At 41.8% G+C, this 21,936-nt stretch overlaps 1 protein-coding gene across 1 annotated transcript in view; it reads right to left on the reverse strand.

Moving 5' to 3' along the window:
• The window catches only part of tenm1 (teneurin transmembrane protein 1), a 171,487-nt gene extending 166,341 nt beyond the window's left edge, over positions 1–5,146 (reverse strand). The window contains exon 1 of the mRNA XM_069696829.1: positions 4,781–5,146. The gene's annotated coding sequence lies outside the window, so the exon portion shown is untranslated. The remainder of the gene's footprint in view (positions 1–4,780) is intronic.
• Positions 5,147–21,936: the final 16,790 nt, after the last annotated feature.

Below are 21,936 nucleotides of genomic sequence, written 5' to 3' on the forward strand. Positions count from 1 at the left end.
GGCAAAACAAAAAACGATATGTATAATCAAAAATGTTTTTAAGAAAAATGTTTCTACATTTGAAGACATCACTTCAGACTCTGGGAACATTATGTTCTCAAATAATCAAGGACATAGATTAATCAGTTATAAAAAATAATGTTTAGTTGCAGCCTTATTTGTACTGTAATCTAATATAAGAACGCAAATTAAGTCCTCAAGCACAACCATACACTTAAATCAATCAACATTATCTCTATCTATCTCAGCCCTCTATCTAGGTGTGTTCTATCAGCTCTCCTCTTCTCCTCACTCACTCACACACACACACACACACACACACACACACACACACACACACACACACACACACACACACACACACACACACACACACACGCCTCTTGACAAATTAATCTCCTATTTTAAAGAGAGGTAGAGTGGGCTTGACCAGTAAGCCTCTCATCGCTCTGATCCTTCTGTCTTCTGACTAGAATTTGAAAGGAAGGGGACCGGTTTGAAGGTGGAGGAGTGTGAAGGGAGGCTCTGATTGCATTTTTCACAATACCAAATCTCACACAACACCCTGCTAGTTATTTTAACTGTATATAGTTCCTGACTCTTGCCCACAGCCCAATGGAAGAAGACAAGAGAGAATAGAGAGGTTGGACATGCCAGTTGAGACACAGCCGAATACTTTAAAGAAGAACGCCTCTGGCATATACTGTATGTACGAGTGTGTAGGTGTGTGTGTGTTTGAGTGTGTTTGCAGCATTGGCAACTGAAGGTGATTTTGGTTTTGATACTATTTCTGTCCCTCTCTGTTGCTTTTGGTTTCAACACAAAAATAAACACTAGTGTATTTGGATACTTTATCATAAGAAGAAAAAAGACAGAGAAGAAATGCAAAGCCTTCAAAACTACAAGCATCCTGATGTAAAAACATTTTATGTTTCCAATTTCATCCATTAAATGTTACATGGTAAAAATTATTACAAAAAGCCAACAAAAAATGTTGGTTTCAGACTCGTAACTAAAAAGATTTTTCCTCTAAAACATGTTACTTATGGAAGGAGATCCATCAATGACTAAGCATGTGTGATATTTACTGATGTGGTATTTGTGAGACTTACAAATAAAAGGCTACACACGCTGCAAAAGAGGTCATTGCTTTGAAAATACTCGTCTTTTTATAAGTAGCTGTCACTCAATTTGTAAGAATAATGAGCATATGTTGGACCAAAGCTTTTCATATTCACTGCTTATTATCAGTAAACACAATTTATCACACAATAAAGTTCTATGTATGTGAACTGTAAACACTGGGCCTATGCTGCCATATGAGCATTTTTATAAGGTAATTTGGCGATATTCTATTGCTTTTTATATTTCACTTTTCACAGTGCCAGCAATTTCCTCACTGCAGAGGCCAACCACAGCCGAACGAACAGAGGGAACGGTAATTAGCACTGCAGGATTTGTTAAACAATTCCACTTGAGGATGGAGCAGCATTGCAGCAAGAAGGTAAATATTTGAAGTTGTATAGTGGTTACATTTAAGTGTCTGTGTGTGCCCGTGCGTTCGTGTCTGCATGTCTAGTGGTCCAGCAGTCTGATTACCCGACTGGTATGAGCACTCTTACTTTGAAATTATCAGCAGGGTGGCGAACACTCTGACACATTTTCTGCTTTTGCAGAAATTACATTCTTGCCATATGATGGACATGCAGAGGGAGAGAGAAGGAGAGAGAGGAGGGATCAAAACTCCCACTGGGCCTCATATTGCCTGCGAGCTTAAACTCTGACAGCAGCACTAAGTGTACTACTCTATATCATAAACAACCTCTGATGCATTTCACAGTGTGCTCTCACTAATTCATGACCCCAATTTTATTAAGGAAATTTAGTTTTGCAGAGAACTTGTGGGTCAGAAGGGAAGTGTGCAAGCGATTCCATGGGAGAAAGGAGCATTACAGTGCCAGCGGCTACTGCATTCCTGGAATGAAAATTCATAAATAATGCAGGGCTGGATAACAAAAAGAACTCCCCCGCTGTCTCGCACAGCACTGCACTATCCAAAGGCCATGCAATATCACTCAAATCTCAGAAAAACACAAATTATTAGACGTAAGCAATGATTTTTTTTTGTGTTTTTTTTGTTAGTGGCTTCTTGACTCAGGACAATGGGATCTGCTGACAGCCGAGGCAAAACGCCAGTATCCCAACAATCGGCACTCCGGACCGAAATTGTTAGGAAGTTGCACAGAAATAATGATGTGACTCCAAGCCAGGGAGGCGAGCAGCTACTGTGGATTTTCAAAATGCCATATGCACTACCCACTTAACAACAACAGCTCTGAAAATTAAAAAGTGAGTGTGTAACAACTGCAGCAGATAATTAGCCCTGTGACAACCGCTGACCACTAACTGCTGCCGAGGGGAGACCAGGGTGTGTTGGCAACAGTTAAAATCCTGAATATCTTACTAACTGATTGATTGGTCATGTGGTGAGTTGGTTGACTGACAGAAATGTCTTATCAGTAGCCTGTACGCAGAATTTAATTGGTGATGTGGCATTTCAATTCAAAGACCTGTCCTCTAATTGTTAGGCGTGGGCCATTTAAAATATGCACTTAATCACTGTTCATCACCATCTCTGGTGCAGCTACCCTGCAGGGCCTAAAAAGTCATCCACATGTGGCCAACCAGCTTACACACACACACACACACACACACACACACACACACACACACACACACACACACACACACACACACACACACACACACACACACACACACACACACACACACACACACACATACACACACACTTGGCCATTCAGTAGAATGAAAAGCCCTCTCTTATGACGCATGGCTAACCAACATTATACTGGACAGTGCAGTGGGGGAAATGACTGTAAAGCTCCAGTCATCAACCTCCAAAGGTCCAATACTACATCTACATCATTTCCCTATTCAGTGTACATGTGACTGTAAGTGTGCATGTGTGTAATGTGTGCCTGGGCATTTTGAATGGATATAAGACCCAGAAGGAGTGTGTGTGTGTGTGTGTGTGTGTGTGTGTGTGTGTGTGTGTGTGTGTGTGTGTGTGTGTGTGTGTGTGTGTGTGTGTGTGTGTGTGTGTGTGTGTGTGTGTGTGTGTGTGTGTGTGTGTGTGTGTGTGTGTGTGTGTGTGTGTGTGTTATCTCACCTCCTGAACAGATGCACTCTATTAATCACAAAGAGCTAAGACAGACTGCCTGATTTTTATCATGACTATCAATACCGTGCGAGCCGAGGACGAATTAAGCACGGCTCCCATGCCATTGTGAGCAACGACAGGTTTGGGCCGTGACACACGGTGCTACACTGACGACACACTGCATTCAAATCTGTACAGGCTTGTAATAAAGCTGTTGGGTTTTTTTTTCAGATCCCCAAGTATTATGGTGGAGCACAGGTATACCTGATGGGTGAAACAATCCAAACATCAATACAGTCCTCTGAAAGATGTGTGCAGTGGCCGGAGCAGTAGTGCATTAGATCTGTGGATTACAGATACTTACAAATTGTAGTTTCTGATTACAAGCATTTGCATTTTTAAATGAAACACAAAGCTCCTTTCCATTCCCAAGTGAGGTAAGATTAACAAACCTTGCTGGAACGGTAGGAGATGCTTCTGAGAGTTTAATGGAAGAATTTGGGAATTCCTAAGAAATATGTATGGTTTATTTAGTTGTGTTCCTTATTTAATTATTTATTTTTTTGAAAATATGCCTTCAGTGGTTTTACTAGGCGCAATTATTCATAATCTACTGTGAAGGAGAGAAGTGAGGAGGTCTAATTTAAATCTATCAGAGCATATCCATCGTGGTGCAATTTGTGCTGCCTTCACAATAATTATGATTTATCAAAATGCTTTTGCTGCCGTTAATTATTTACCCGCGTACATTTTATAAACTGCGCCAATGTGAAAAATAAATATCATGCAGCTCAATAATTTAGTCAAGAAATTGCTTCACGGGCTGCAGCGTCATCCAGAGGGGTAGAAGTTGGACATATGTGGAGGAGATGTAAAAATAGACGTTTAGCAGCGGGCCACGGTGCTGAAATGTGTCCTGACGTGCCTGTTGGACCTGTGGTGGGGATAATGTCTAGTCCGGCCCGATAGGCTGCATTGATGTTGGAAGACAGAAGGCACGCGTCAGAGAGATCTATACCCCCTGGATCTTAGTGCTGATGGAGATGGAGTGGACGAGCCAGAACTGGAGCAAAACAACTCAGGCTGCTGAAGCAAAACGACTATACGGCACTTGTACACATGAAGCAGGCAGCCTGCTGCTCCTTACTGTGCCTGAATTGTCATCATTCAGACTGGTTGTCAAACACAGTGTATGCACAAAGTCTGCATCCACACACTTCAAAGGAGGCGCACTGATTTTCATAAAACCGCACCATACAGACACACGCGCACACACACATGCACGCACACGCGCTCTCTTTCTCTCTCTCTCTCTCTCTCTCTCTCTCTCTCTGTCTGTCTCTCTGTCACACACGCACGCACGTGCACACACACACACACACACACACACACACACACACACACACACACACACACACACACACACACACACACACGGGTCATAGCGCCGCACAGCACATAAGAGCAGCTGATAATAACCATTTCCTGTGAACTCACGTTGTCTCAGCACCAATGCCTCGTTTAGCCGAGCAACATTGTAGCCGATCTCCCCCTCAATGAGCCCACTAAAAGGCCAGAACTGAACATGACGCTTACCTTCCCGACGTAAAGCCATTCCTTTAGTCCGATTCCATGCTATAAACAGCCCGCAAACGCTGAAGACTTGTGCAATCCCGCGGTAGAAATCAGACGTGAGACCCGGTGCTCCTGTTAAAATGTGGATGAGACACCTCTCTCTGTGGGTCTGGTTTCGAGGCGGCGGTGCTGATGCTGATGCTGCTCGCTCTGGAATGCCGATAGAGGACGACGAAACGATTTGCGCGGAGAGGAAGGGATCTCCTTGCAGGGGCTGTACCGCGAGCCAGCTCCGCTGTGCTGTGACAGGGAGCCCAGCGCGGTGCGTTTAGCCGCAGTTGAACCCCGATGAGGCTGACGGCTGATGCTGTTGCTGGTGAGGCTCGGTGCTGCTATAACAGTATCCCTGGATCATACCACCGCATCCGAGGAGAAGGGGGTGTGGCACAGACCGGCCACAGACACAAACACGCACAGGCGTCAGGAGGTCGTCTGGATCGCTGGTTGGGCTCATTCAGGTGATGCCATATGGTGGCACCGATGTCCTGTGCTGGAATGCTGACTCATTAATTCAGCGACTATGTTAAAAGTTCGGGGTTTGCTGCCAGTAACCTTTTAACAGCACATTTCCAAAATCCAACAATTTATTCCCATGAGCAACAGGCCAGAAATCTGCCAGGTGCAATTTAATCCCAAAAAATCTGCCATTTTATAAAAGCAAGTATGAATTACTGAAGCTCCTAATTGTTATGACTGAGCATGTGGAGGCCTCAGAAAGCAGAAATGCAATTTATTATACTGTGACATATAGAAGATGGAATTTGACATTAATTTATGGCTGCAGTGGCCCACTTTGTGATTCCACCTGCACATCGATTCAGAAGATCTGTTTTTCTTTGCTAAATTAGCCACCTAATGATTCTGACCTGTGCTCTGTGTGTGTGATGCATTGGTGTGGGTATTTACAGTCAGCCTGGTGCAAACAACGTGTGAATGACAGGGGTTCTAATGATGCAGTTTATTATTTCCCCAAAGCACCGTACACGCGGGGCTACAAACAACCATTTTGACAGCTGCTTCAGTCTATCTGCCTTTCAGCCTGTCTTGCTATATCCCCAACACAACACAGCAGTATGCATCTTTTATCAACAATAGGTTTTGGCACTTTCCATCAATTTCATCACCGCTTCTCTCTAAACGGAGGCCACGAGTCCAGCAGTTCCACGCAGGGAGGGAAGTGATCCGAGGGAGCGAAGGGAGGGAAAAGGTCTATAGGTCCACGTCTGGTTGATGAAACCGTGCTTCTCGGACGCAGATATTAAAAGTGTGTTTGTCATGTTGTGGCCGTCTGCTGACTGCAACAATGACAATAGACTGTAATGGATCACGAACAGGACTCCGAAGACCTCTGGAGTTTAGGAAGGGTGCAGCCTCGTGTGTTTCTGACACTCCATGTTTGCCTGCAGAGCCCTAATGGCAGGCACATTACACCTCCAGTGGCTGGGTAAACGCTCTTTTAAAAGAGCACTTCCTCTTTTACCCAACACATCTCACTGTGACATCTCCTTGACAACCAGCTCAATGCAGAGATTTGAAATGTCACAGTGTTTTACTGTCATTCTTTTTTATCATTATGGTCTAGCGAGGAGAGACAATAGATGTGGAGAGGGGAAGAGAAATGGCCTCACTATAAGAGAAACAGAGTCCTAACGTATTATGCTAGAAAACAAAGCAAATAGAAATGTTATGTAGAGCATGAGTGCATGGTGTGGGAAGGATTGTTACATACAGTATCTGTTGTATTGTGGTGAAACCATGAGCTTTCATGCTGAGGAAAGTTTGTGGAGTAAATCCAGTCGACATTTTATTTAATAATAAGCATCATTAGAGGCAGAGATGCTCTAAAGCACTGGTTAGAGTGCATTTCAGACATCATGTCAGTTGCATTACATCTGATGTCATCAGATTACGGTGTAAATTAAATTAAAATGATATAACCTAATTAAATAGTGTCTCATCGGGCAAAAAAAAAAAAAAAAAAAAAAAAAGTCAGCGGAAACAAAAAGGAGAGTCCCATCTCCATAAGACCATGTTTGCTGATCCAATTATTCCTGCCCTATTTGGACAACATGGAAGCCCAGCTGAGCGTATGGGGAGGGATCGGGAGCGCAGAGGTGGATTTAGAGCTGGTACTCCATAAAAGCGTTGTGAGAGTGAAAGAGAAAGCTACTGCTGCCGTTGTGAATGCTAAAATGGAGTCTAGTGAGAACAACTTCGGTGGGAAGTTGTCCGTATTCTGCTATCCCTTCCCACCCTTTTTTTCCCCGTCCAATTATAAGCAACTCATGCTTATTCCATATGACATGTCTATTAAAACCCAAACGGCCGGGATATATTACACGTCACATGCCTTCATGAAACAAGAGATAGATCCATAATGCATCCTGGCCTTAATGCGACTTCAAGCCTTAGCAGTAATATCGGATTTTAAGTATCTCTGCACCACTTCACTTCACAGCTGGAGGCAGTTTCCATGAGCATTACTTAGTCTGGTACATGCAAACTGCAAAGCCAACACAGTTTTTCTCCTCGGAACTCTGTGTTCCTCGTAGGCTGTGATCGATTGGCCGCTGATCAATCCTTCCACTATGCAACACAAGGTGGTCGTTGCTGTAACTACAAACTAACAATTATTCTCTCAATAGTTTTCTGCGATCCTCTTTGCTGATTTTCTTGTTATCTTCCTCTTTATCTCCTCCCCTGCCCGTTGCCTCCTCACATCCTCTACTAAAAGACTCTCTCCATTTTCTCCCGTCTCTTCTTTTTTGCTACTTCCCTCTTCACACCCCCCAGCCCCTGCCCCACCCCTCCCCCCCACCCCCTCCTCCTCTCTCTCTCTCTCTCTCTCTCTCTCTTGATTCCCCTGCTCAGCTCCATCCCTCCCCAGGGTGACGTTGCTGAAGGGGTTTCTCTCATTCTGTAATGAGGGATCTTGGATCAATGCTGTCAACAATGCTCTCCAGCTGCACCAGAGATACAGTACTATTCTGCCCTCGCAGTGGATGCCCGATCTCGAGGGGTGTTAGGAGTTAACTAGGGTATTCTTTCTCTGGAAGGGTGTTAGGGATGTACTCCATCACTCACTCACTCTGTTCTCCACCAGTGCTCCAGCTTCACCCAGTCAGCCGTGTAGCTTGAGTGTCTCACAGGAGACAGAGCCAACCATTTATTGAAATCTTTTTTTTTTAAATGACAGAGCTCTGACCTTTCCGATGCGTACGCTTCACAACCATAAATTCTCACAGATTTCATTTTACATTTCCTCCAAGCATTCACAACCAAATTACACCTCCACAGTCTTCAACCTACAGACAAGGATCCAGTATTTTCATCTTTAATTATTACGTTTCTGTGCTTTCTGATAGTACTTTAACACTTTTGGTGGCAGATAAGTGTTTGGGAAGTTCTAAAAAAGGGTAGCATAATCTGTCCTGAAAAACTCACGTTTTGACAGCAGTTTCAAAGCCTGTCCTTTTCTGAGCCTGTCATCAATTTCCCATCTAGAAAAGGAAAGGGAAGAAAAGAGGCAAGCATGGAGAGGTATCTATTGATTAATCACCAACAGCAAGAGCCCTAATGTGTGAGCAACGTGAACCAGTTTCAAAGTGTTGACAGATGAAACAGCTATATAACCTTACCTACATGACACATTCTCCTTCAAGCATTTCTCTCATAATTAGTCATATCCCTGAAAGGGCATGACATTAATAAATTCCACATTAAATCCACATGTATAAACTGAGGAGAATTTGAAAGAAAGCAATATTTTTAACCAGCCCTGCTCTGACATTCAATAGCTAGTGAAGCGGGTGGAGATTGCACCACAGAGGACACGGAATGATACAGGGGAGGACATCACTGCACCAAAGACAGTCCCTGAGCATGTGATACAGGAATTATTGATTTATAAGGCATATCTTTATCCTTACAGTATGCATAAAAGCGAGGAGAACATCAAGAGCATCTCTCAATCACCTTGAGCAGTGGAATCAAGTCTTTGTTCTGGGCTTAAACAAAGCATCAACACACACTCTTTGGTCCCCAAACCTGGGCTAAAAAAATGCTTTTTACTTTGGTCCCCTAAAATCTGAGGACTGTTCCCATACGGATCAAAGTGTGTATGCATGTTTCACAGTCTTTTGTATTTAAGTGTGCGTAGCGTTGAGTGCTTTCCTCAGACTGTGCAAAAAGCCCTCTGATATCGAATGCCACCCTAAAGCATGGGCACTTCTCTTTTCCTTTTATCACCGTACATTTCTTGCTCTCGCTACCCTGCTTACCTGTGACAGGAGCTCCTTTCAAAAGTACCTCATTGCATTTCAAACGCCAGTGACTCCCACTCCCGTATCCAAGACTCCTACGCTGACGTACACGCACGCAGCTGTCAGCTGCCCAAATACTGTATATCCCCTGGCCTTCTCTCCCACCCCTTCCTGAACTAACTCCTCCACAACCTCGAGTTGTTGAGAAAATAATATTTTATGCATGCCACAGCAGCCCACACACAGATACAGCTTATGAAAGACATACCGAGCTTACTTTCCTGCCAACATTTGTGTGTGTGTCGTGCATGTCTCTATCTGTGCTCACATATATTTATGCACAGCTTGTTTAAATTACGATACTCTTAAATAATGTTACTTGTGGGATTTTTTTTAATGGAAGAAAACATTACACAGAGCTTGTTTTGCAGTGTCCCAGGGATCAATATACATTATGTAAATACTCTATAAAACTTTGAGGTGCAAAAGGCCATAAGAGTCTAGTTTTGGCATCCCGTTCTCAGGAGAATTAATCACAGCAACAGAATCAGATGGAGTCTGCCTACATACCTAAGCATTTATCAGAGCAGGAGAGGACACAGTACAATGAATTTGCATTTGTTTGAAGTGGTATTATTAATTCATGCCAATGAAACTTTGCATAAGGGAGACTGGGTCAAATTTGAAAGGGGGGGGTAAAAGTCCCAGTAAGCAAAGGGACTGTTTGATCTTCTTATGTCTTCTTGTTCTTGTGCTGCTTGTGGAAACTATATTGTTGTCCAAGCATCTTTATGTTTAGAGTAGGTGCCCCATATTGGCTGAGCCCTTTGTGAACAACACGCTGCAATACGCGTGGGCCTATCTGATTTAATCAGCATGTGTTGAGCTAAATGACATGCTATTATCACCGGCCACCTATCGACTACTGCTCAGCTTCTCAAACAGCCAAAGCAAAAGGTCAAACACTGATAATGAATAGACAGAAATAGCTATTCCTAATTAGACATGAATGTAAAATCTGAATGTGAAATCAGCCTGGTATGCGCAAACAAAGAGATACAGCACATCCAATTTATTCCAGCTGCACTCAATATATTTACTCTTTTTTTTTCTCAACAGGTGCCTGTGAGTGAGTGAGTGAGTGAGTGAGTGAGTGAGTGAGTGAGTGAGTGAGTGAGTGAGTGAGTGAGTGAGTGATGCGTACGCGAGCGTGTCTCTCGACATTTATATTTAAAGATGCTGTAAAGTAAAAATTAAAATGAGTTTTAAGTTCATCACACCACAGAAGTATGGGTTGTTAACTACTCATCCAAATTTGAATACAAAAAAACACCAACAACTATGTTAAATTAGGCTTTGAAATGGTGAGAACATCATCAGTCTTCTCTGCTCTGAGACTGGGGGGCGTGTCCTGAAGGAGCTGAAGCTCCGCCCCCTCGCTGGAAGGTGTTCAGTGTTCAGTATGACAGTCCTGTGGCTGCAGTTCTTTTCCCCACTAAGCGGTCCGTCTGACATCCAACCTCTCCGGTGACTTTATGCATGATGTCCCACTGGTCCTCTGTCTCTCTGCTGGACGGAGCAGCCTGCTTTATGAAAACAGAATAGAATCAGAATTTATTTGTCCAATGAGTGAAACATACAGATGCATATAAATCCAGCTTGTCCCCCTGAGCTGTAACACAGGAGTAAAGCTGGACACCAGAGACAGCAGACAATGAGCTCTCCAACTACTTCTAACCACCTGCATTACAACAGTGGAGATAATAAGAGTGGAGGAGTTGATTTAGTTCTGTAACGACTGCAACATGAACGACGCTGCATCACATCACATGTCAATTCATTATATTACGTCAATTCAAACTTTGAACCTGCTCAGGTCGAGCCGACAGTCTTTCTCCTCCACCTCTACCTCCACCTCCACCTCTACCTGCTCTCTGCAGCCTCCTACACATGTAGTCGGGCTCGTTTATCCGGACCGGTACCGGTACATGTAACCGAGAGGGTTGCTGATTGTAACGTTACACCAGAGTACAAAAACAACAACCCTCATTAATTGGGAGGACTAGATCTCCTCTGGTCCATGTTCACCATCACCCGACATGTAAAATATAGAGTTACATATATTATAGTTCTTATCGTAGCTATATTGACACGCATAAAACAATTCGCGGCTATCGGAGCATTTTCCTCTGAACTCTGCTCGGCTACGAGCTCAATAGAAGCTAATTAGCACGTTAGCTCCCATTTCACCAAAATAGTTATTCTACACCGAGTAAAATCACGTTAGGGGTTTGCACCGCGGACTAAATATAGCAGAGTTACTGTGGACAAGTTATCTAGTATAATTATAACAAGCACACAGAACTTATGCTGAGTGGTTAACTGCTGGCGGCAGCGGACGGTGCCGGTGCGACTGGAGAGTGAACGGCCGGGAGGGTGAAGCAGGAGGAGCGGTGTGTCCGTGAACTCCGTCCGTCTCCGGTGGAAGTTGGTGAAACAATCCACCATGAAGTGGTCACTGTTGAGGCGGCTGTTGGTGTTAATCCTACGGTCTCCTTTAGCGAGGCTCTTCATGAAATCAATCCACCTCTTTTTCCTTTCTTCATCAGTAGGACATTGAAATAGCGATGCAGCGCTAGTTTGGAGGTTCTTGCTTCCAGAAAAGATGCACTTGCAGGTGGAGGGAGACGTCCTGTAGCAGCCAGCTGATGTACAATAACAATCTGACTACGGCAGGAGTAGCAACTGAAGTCCAGTGGGATGACCTCTTATGCAAATGAGTTTCACCGTGAGAGGAGGAGCCATGCAGAAGGTTATATAAACCGTCTGTGCGGTAGCCTTGTGACGTAGATAGGTTGGCTTTTAGCCCCGCCTAAAAAAACCTGAGCTGAAGACGGGTGAGAATCTGTTCAACGGTCTAACTCCACATTTCAGTTCAAGTTTTCTAGCGTTGCACATGCTTTCAGCAACTCATTTCACACGTACATAATGTACTGAGAAGCAAATCTTGGAATTTGCTTTACAGCAACTTTAAGCATCCACAGAGTGTTCATGTTGATCTAGCTGCATGTGTATGAGGTTGTGAGTACATGTTGTATCCCACATGTGCGTGTGTGGTGCCCATGAGTCGCCTGTGTATATGCTGGCACAGTTATTTCCCCTCGGAGTAGTAAAGGGGGTGGCGTTTGGAAGAGGGGGGTGACAAATATACTCGTGGCACATTATCAGCAGCAACACAAACACAGTCTGGCAGCGTCCCAGATGTTAAAAAGGGTCTTTATTTGTGTGCCTGTGTGACTCTGTGCTTGAATTAAGGCGAGAGGAGCACAGAAGGGTCGTGCCAAGTAGGGAGGGTTTTGCCTTCAGGGAGAGGGGTAATTACATGAGAGTGCATTGAAGATAAAACATATTAATGGTATTACTGGTCAGTGGGGTGCTGTCCCTGGGGTGTCCCGGAGACACATATCAAGCATGTTCTGCTAATGGTGTTGATCTAAATCTATTTTACCCATACCCAGTTTATTCCTGTTTCTGTACGATCCAATAAAGTCATCACCTCCTTTTCTTTCCCATCTTTCAACCAGATGGCCTAAGTTCAAGCCCCAGTGACAGCGAGCATTTACTCTGCTTAAGTGTCCTTGAGCATTTTATTTAATCCTCACCTGCTCTGGGGGCGCTGTTGAGGTGCTAACCTGTGCTCTCTGCGGAGGCGAGTGGTGCACAATTTTACCCTCCAGGACCCAGAGCTCCCACAGAAACGAGCTCTGTCCGTGGTGCTGAAATACAACAGTACAAATCGACACATGCTGCATCCCTATTATATACTATATGCTAATTGTGATACACTTTCAGTATGCGCAGCATTAACGCTGGAAAAGTGCTGAAATTAGGCGTACTCAAAGATAACTGTGTGCATACCAAATTCACTTGTGTTCGAGTGCGCTGTTCATGGACACTATTATCCCACAATGTAATAAAAGAGCTGCTCACAGGTGGAAAAAAAAAAAGAGAACACAAATTGCAGATAGTGGCGATGCTGCTTCAGGAATATCCCAGAAAACAAACCTACAATTTAAAGAAAATGGAAGAGAATAGTTTGACACTTTAGGAATTACAATTATTCACTTTCTTGCAGAGATTTAGATGAGAAGATTGACACTGCACTCTCTCATCTGGATTGTTAATATGAAGCAAAAGAAAGCAGCTGGTTAACTGAAAAGACACAGTTAGCAAAAAGATAAATTTATTTTACATTAACCGTAAAAAGGTAACACAAACAACATTCAACGTTTGTCGTCAATGTCGATTCTGTAAGGGAGGAAATGTTTAAAAAAAAAAAACATTACAAGGTTAGAAATACATTAAGGATATCACCTTACATTTATCAAAATAAAATCCGTCACCATTTTAGCTCTAATTATATGTAGCAATAATTTGGAAGATGTAGTTATAAGAATTGTTTTAAGACGCAAAAGGTAAATTATATAAACTGGTTTTAAGACATAAAAATGCAACATACAGTATATGTTTTTAAAAAAGGTTGAATTGAAAGAGTAACCTGATAGTGAGAGTCAATTTACCCCAACTCCCTACCTCCTCCAAAAAAGTGCTCCATAACAGTGAGGCTAAAGTTTAGCATTGCCAATTTAAAGTGTAAGGGATTTTCAATATTATCAGATAAATCATTGAATCACTTCGAATGAAGTTCAACGAATCAAACCTGATATTTTTGCAATGACCTTCTTTCTGAGGGATCAAAATTATTTAAGCAGAATAAAAATGTATTAACCAAAATGTCATATTTCATGTAGTTTTAAAATATTCGAGCCATTCTGTGGTCTGAAGGCCTGAAAACCACACATATCACCAGACTCTTGATACGTTATTTTTGCACCCATTTTGTATTTCAGTGTATTACAATGAGAATTCAGCTGTGACTGCCTTTGGCTTCAAATTACTCTGAGGCGGTTGGCAGGACGTGGATAGGTTAGAGAACAACAACAGTGTGACTTATCAATCCAGCTTTGACTGATCATGTTCCTGCTCCTTACAAAGCTTCACAAACAAGGATGTTTTCTTTCATTTTCTCCTCAAATGTCTCTGTTGTGTCACTATTATATTAAAGATAAACAGTTGCGGAATAGCATTAGTCGATTTAAATGTTTCCATCCTTTTCGCAAAGGTAGCTATGAGCCAAAACAGTTTGATTACCTAACCCAAAGGCCCTGAAAGCATACTTTCTCTGTCAGCTTTTTACTACAAGTGATGGAATCCATAAGCACATTATTTTCTGCCAAAGATGGAACAGATAATTTTCAGAATTTAAATTGAGAGATTTCTGTAATCTCTTTTTTTTGTTTGTGCTCTTATCGCTGCTTTAAAGTAGGTGGGACTCAGTTGGAAAAATGTGATGTCAGGGACTTCTGTACACCAATCAGAATTGGGCAAAAGTGAATCTGATGACAGTAACGGGGTTCTTGGCTGATGTTGCCATGCAACTGTCAATCAAATCTGATCAAATCAAAACAGCCCTGAGTTTTTGAGTGTTGAAGGGCCAATATGTTAGATTATATTTAGTTTGAAATATTAAAAAAATAACTAAAAGCATCTACATGTTGTGAAGAATGAACAGTGTTGGAATCATGTCAAAGACCTCCATATACTGTATCTACTGATGTTAGCGTGCTAACCAGCCTGACCCAGCCCGCCCGGTCTCGTAGTACCACTTTGTACCACAAGGTGGGATAGTGAGTCATTGAAGTGTCCAGTCAACCTCCAGTCCAACATGAGAGGAAGAACAAGTTGTTCATCAATCTTTTTCATAGCAGACATTTTTGACATGGGTGTTAATGACAGCTCAGTGTGTTCTCGTAAACCAACATGCACGACAGCAGGACTTCTCCAAAGTGGAATGCAGCCGCTATCAATACACCTGTTGTATCTTTCGAACAATGACAAATCAAAATGTCTGCAGTGAAAAAACTTTATTCTAGCCTCTTGCTATGATGAACAAAGAGATTCTGTGACCTGCCCTGATATTCTTACCTTTACTACTCATACCTAAACCGACCCAACATAACACGATGATCTGATGGGTCACCGATTACGGTGGAACAAAAAAGAGGGCAGACTGTTTGGTCTACAGTGACTCACTACCGCCTCCTAATGTAAAAAGTGGTATTACAACATCGGATTTCATTTTCACAAATTGCACTTTTTGCACTCTTATTAAACAAGAGACTTATTTGTTTTGACTTTAATTGTTGCTTGTTAAATATTCTGTTATAAAGTAAGTCTTGTTCTTCTTGTCACTGAATATACTTTAATGGGACTGTTGGTACGCGTGGTTTCATTGTCTCATGTTGCAGAAAGAATTTGGGACTGATGCCTTCAATGTGTCTCTAAAACGTTGTGTCGTATTAAAAATAACAGGAGTGGTATTTTATTTATGGAACAGTCTGTATTATCCCAACCAAAAGATGTGTGGTACAGTACAAGAAAGCCTGCAGCCTCATGCCAAGTTTGACGGGAACAAGAAGTGAAAGGGTAAATCCAACAAGTCTGGGGTATTGACTTGTATTCAGATAGTGTGTGTGTGTATGTGGATGGGAACTTCAAAACACATCAATTGACAATGTCGTGGATTGGATTGAAATGGTGTGTAAGAACCATCAAGTTGATCCAAAGGGCTTCGATGACTCCGCAGGCGCGAGAAAGCACAGTGCTGTTGATCTGTGATGGAGCATCAGTTGGCAAGGTGTTAAACACTCCTCCGTTAACACTTTCACACACAGCTTGTCAGTGTAATAAAAGCCTACAGCCCTTAGCAGACAGGCACACACACACACACACACACACACACACACACACACACACACACACACACACACACACACACACACACACACACACACACACACACACACACACACACACACGCATTCTGTAAACTCCTGTCACTTTGATTTAACCTTGTTAAACTGTTTCACAGATATTTTTCTCAGTATAGAAGGATTTTCTGCCTGACATGTGATATGTTAGTTAATTAAGACAGTGGCATTATTAAAGCAAAGAGTGACTGTGGTGTGTTTTTATTAATTCACCATCTGACCTTTCCTCTGGATTCAAGCTAACACCGGATACCTTTACAGTTACTGTAACACACCCTGGAAACATTCAGAGTGAAAGGAGAAGGCACCACATTCAGCTGTTAAAAATCTCAAACAAATCTCTGCATTGAATTTTCTGTTTTGTTTCTGTGTGCTTTTCTGAGTAAAAGCCCTGCGGAGCAATGACTGTGCTTTAAAAAAAATGAGGAAATGATGAAGGCAATTCAAAGTCTGCACACACATACATGCAGACTTTTTTTTTTTTTTTTGCATACAATATGTGAAATGCCTGTAATAACGCAATTGTGGAAGATATAAAAACAGCATTTTGTTTGAATATTACTTCTTGGAAAAGGTCGGAACTTTAAATAGGAGAAATCTGACATTTACATAAACACAAAAAAAGGAAGTAATTTACAAAACCAATTTCCCACATGTACAGCAAAGCTTGAAGAGCTCACAGCTTGTAATATTAGGGCCAATGAAATTATTCATTGATTAAAAAAAAAAAAAAAAAATGGACACACCGTTACACAATTCGAGGCCTCAAGCAATAAACTTATGAACCAAAGAGACTCAAAGGGCAATGATGATAAACAGTGCTGCTGGGATCTCACTCTCTAGTTAATCCAATGACTTTGCCTTTAGCCAGAAGTCATGAAATTACAGTTTGTTATCAGGTGTATTTGAGCCAACATTTAGACAGCTTATCCCATGAGCAGAAAGATTACTATTTTTATCTAACTCTATATTTGTTCAAACCCTAAACATTAGTCATCTTTGACTGCAGGTAAAAAAATAAAATTGGTATTTTAAACTCAAAGCTTCGAAGCTATTTGTTTTGGGTTTTTTTTGATCCCCAAAGTGAAGCATAAAATCTGATTATTAGCTGTTTACACAAGCGCGCTTTTAACCAACACCTACAGAGATGTTTATTATTATAGCTGACCGATTTCAACCATGAAAATCATTGAGTGGGGGTACACAACAAATGTAAATACCTCCATACAGGTACTGCATGATGAGGTTCAGTCATTTTTCACAGTACACACTTTAATATGTCACAGTGAAAAAAGCATGAATGTAAATACAAAAATACAGAGGGCTGAATTATATTTAGCTGCTTTAGCTGCAGTTTCAGAGTCCTGGAATTACATGTTGGGTCCCTGTCATCTCTCACTGGGACACTTGAACATAACAGCCATCGTTAATGTTATTAGTAACACCTTTGCTTTTCCTGTTAAAAGTCAAAAGTTATTTTGTGGAAAAGACAGATGCTGTGTTCAGATTGTCCACCTGTCACTCACTCCATCACTATACAGTGTTTACAACATGTGAGGACATTTGTAATTCTGTCTGTCACATAAACAAATGCCAGAAATCTACACCTCAATCTATTTATGAGACCATGGACCACAGCACTGCTATTTTTAGAGGAGTACACATGGTAACTAACCTATCTCTTCATAATGTTGACATAAAACTTTACAGCACAAACGTGAGGACACATAACTTTATTTATAACATACTATGGTCAGCCTGTTTTCATTCCCAGGACATCATACTGCCCGTTTTGTGAAGACCCCCGGCATCTCCGAAAAGTCACACAAGGTACCATTTTGTGTCTTTGTGGTGACCACCCGGTTTGAAAAAGAGTGTCAGGTGATGGAGTAAAAACTGACAAAGTCAGTGTAGACCCAGTTGGCTCGGTGGTTTCTGTGTGAAAATAAGTCAACATGGATTTATATTAAATTACTTACATAAGTAAACTTGCGTAAGTATAGTAACTTGTGTGACATATGTAATGTTACTTATGTCAGTAACATACTTATTTAAACTCAAACTATGATATTTTCTCAAAGGTTTTTAAGGCATTTTGAGTGTATTTTAGAGACAACAGTGAGAAAAACCTCACTATCTGACTTCCTGGGGAGAGAACAGGTTGATTTTGGTTGTACTGTATCCACCTACACAAGCATGATGGGGACAGCAACTGTAATAATTCACAAAATTTCAATGCATTAATTGTAAATGAACATTACCCAAGCAAAGCAATCAAGTACATCAAAATGACCTTGTGTTATATCTTTGTTACCGCTCAACTATTTCGCAAGTCAGTAACTTAACAACAGACCATATTTCCTGCAGTACAAACCGAGCAACTTTAGGTTCTCAAATATGGTTCTGACAGGCATTTTAACAAGAATTTTTAAAATATTGTTGCTCAGGCATGGGAGGAGACCAGTCACTGGTCGAGATGTCTGAAGAGTGTTATGCTCACCAAGCACTCCTCCTCTTATTCTTCTGCAACTCTAACAACCTAACAACAGTCTTGAGATAGATAGACAGAATTTATATCACGGCATGCTTATTCTTGCATATAAATCTGAAGCTATCTTATTGAATGCTGTTTTTTTTGTTTATGAGATCCTAGCAAGGATTTTACAGATGAATATGGGAAAAAGTAGGTGGCTGATGTTGCTTGTTTTAGGTGCCAGTCTGTCACTCGGGGTCCAAAGTAACAGGTGAGTCTACGGATTTGTAAATCCAATGTAAAATATGGATGTCATGAGAATTGATATTTTGGTACCAAGTCGATACCAAAATTCTGAAAACATGACATACTTGTTTTCTATGCTACCAGAGATACCAAGCGTGTAATAGATGCTGTAGGTACTGGAGAAACGGGACAATAAAATAACAAGTCGAATGCCAGCGGCAAGTGCAGCCCCAGCAACAGGTCTGCCGCAACTTCTAGAAAAAAAACTGGATTTGGGTACCGAAACATTTAGGGGTTCAATCGATACTCAGGTAAAAGCCGTCAGTGACTAGAAGCTGGAATGTAAACAGTGTCACAGAGAAAATATGAATGAAAAGGAGGAACTACCTCAAAGCAGAATTCAATGTGAGCGAGTTTCAGTTGTTAACTTGATCTTGGTAACAATGTGATGACATGTCAAATGACCACAGTTGAGGGGCGGAGCTAGAGTCTCAGCACAGAGGGGGTGGAGCACGCAGAATGAGCCCAGCCGATAAATTAATTTTAAAATTCACAAAGCCGGAAGACTTTGAACTGGAGAGACACAAACACACACAACCAGCCATCCGAAGCTTTTCAGAGGGTCAGTAAATATGACTTACATGATGTAAGGAAACTGGACAAGTGAGTTTTATAACATGACATTTTATAACATAATACATAATACAACACCAAATTGAGATACTTAATGTTGCTTGCACATTCAATTTGTCCCGCGTTTACATCCTTTCAGTGATAGGGAAAATAGTTGAATGGATGAGCAGTCTCCATAAAAGAGCAACAATGATCACATCACTCATTCACTTTTTGTAAACTATTGATATGTAACCAAATTTCAGAATTAGACGCTAAAGCAAACCAGTCATTTTTCTTTTCAGATGTGAATCTTAAATGCCAGTTTGAGCCTCCCAGGATGGTGATAGCAGTAATGATTTGAAGCTGAAAGTGTTTTTTTGGCCACACCAGTTGGTATCAACGTCACACATTAGCTGTGTGTGTAGCTACATTGAAAATAGCAGGTTATGAAATGCACTGAATCACTTGGCAAAGCCACAGAAATAGCACAGCATGACTGCTTGACGTGACTATTTTTTCTCTGTTGTTTCTGTAGACATGCAGAAAAAAGGAAGAAAGGCAAGAGAACGAACGGAGTTGATTCATGCCAGCTTCAGCCATGACATAATGCATATTTTGTAATACAATTTTAACAAGCCGAGTTGTTTATTTCTGCTTGTTTCCTGATTTGGTGTACATACCCATGTACAAATAGAACCAACATGCAGATGGGCAGAGAGATAAACAAATATATGCATACTGTATATACACTCAACAAAGAAATAAACACACCTGTTGTTTTTGCTCCCATTTTTCACGGGTTGAAGTAAAAGACTCGAGACTTCTATGCACAAAAAAGGTTTATTTATCTCAAATTCTGTTGGTAAATCTGCCAAGATAACACATATACCTACAGGTGTGACTCATCAATATGCTAATTAAAACAGAATGATTGCTGCACAGGTGTGCCTTGGACTGTTCAAAATAAAAGGTCACTCTAAAATGTGCAATTTTGTCTTTCATTTTTTTTCACAGGTACAGTTACACATCTGGCTTCAGATATACTGTACATTTTCGTCAGTATCTGGTATAATCACCATTTGCTTCTTGCAGTGCAATACATCTCCTTCAAATAGAGTAAATCAGGTTGTTGACTGTGGACTGTGGAATGCTGGTCCACTTCAATGGCTGTGCCAAGTTGCTAGATATTTGCAGAAATTGAAACATGCTGCTGTTTACGCCAATCCAGAGCATCCGAAAAAAAAAGTGACATGTCTGGTGAGTATGCAGGCCACGCTACAAGAAGGATTTCTGGCAGCTTCCAGGGGTTCTGTACAGATTCTTGCAACATGAGGCTGTGTATTATCACACTGCAACATGAAGGGATGGTGGCAGATGAGTGGTACGACAATGGCCTTGTCACGATATCGCCATTCATTCAACTTGTCATCAATTAAATGCACCTGTGTGTATTGTCTGTAGCTCATGCCTATCCATACCATAACCCCACCACCACCATGGCCCATGTTCAGAACATTCACAGAAAACCACTCGCACACATGACATCTGCCCGGCAAAGTATAGCAGGATTCAGCCGTGAAGAGAACACTTCTCCAAAGTGCCAGACGCCATCAGCGGTAAGCATTTGCACACTCAAGTGGGTTACGGCGACAAACCGCAGTCAGGTCAAGACCCTGGTGAGGACAACGAGCTCTCAGGTGGGCTTCCCCGAGCCGGTTTACGATAATTAGTGCAGAAAATCTTCAGTTGTGCCAACCAACTGTTGCATCAGCTGTCTGGGTGGCTGCTTCCAGACAATCTTGCAGGGGAAGCTGCCGGATGTGGCGATCCTGGGCTGGTGTGGTTCCACGTGGTCTGCGGTTGGGGGGCTGATTGGAGATAATGCCAAATTCTCAAAAACGACTAACGGTTGTGGAATGGGTCAGTCCAAGGACCACCTGTGCAATAATCATGCTGTTTAAACAGTATCTTGTTGTGCAACATATGTCAGGTGGATGGATTATTTTGGCAAATACACAGATTTGAACAAATCCGCAATAAAATTTAAGAGAAATAAACCTTTCGTGTGCATAACAGAAGTCGTACATCATTCTCCTCATGAAAATTGGAGCGAAAATTAAAAAAAAGTGCTGCAGTTATGTTTTTGTTGCCGCCACATGTCATGCAGTACATACATACAGTAGCAACAACTTTTCTGAATGTTCGACTACATGTTTCTGAAGAAATACACATGAACAAACACACCCACAAACACATCCTACAGTGTTCCCATGTACATGTGGGATACAGAACAGGAGTCAATTGTGTCTGGAAGGTCTGCCCTGATGATGTGATGATATGTAGCATAAAACTCGTAGCGCACAGAGCACCAGAAGACACTGAACCCCAGAGACTGCTATACAGGCAACCAAAGGCATATCTGCAGGCAGCTACATCACACACTTGTATCTGTCTGGAGCTGGTGTACATCATCATGAGCTCTGTAACACTGGGTACTGAAACATCCAAACGTTGAAATTCCCGACGGAGCACCGCTTTCTCTTCTACAAAGCCTGAACATATTGCATTACAGTAGTGGGAATATGAAACAGTGCTGTGTCTGTTGGAGGTTTGTGCTGTGCTTCAAAGGTA

Source organism: Brachyistius frenatus, unplaced genomic scaffold, assembly GCF_029030835.1.
Source record: "Brachyistius frenatus isolate BFR_SWC_R1_liver_20210118 unplaced genomic scaffold, ASM2903083v1 Contig_22, whole genome shotgun sequence".
Classification (NCBI taxonomy): domain Eukaryota; kingdom Metazoa; phylum Chordata; class Actinopteri; family Embiotocidae; genus Brachyistius; species Brachyistius frenatus.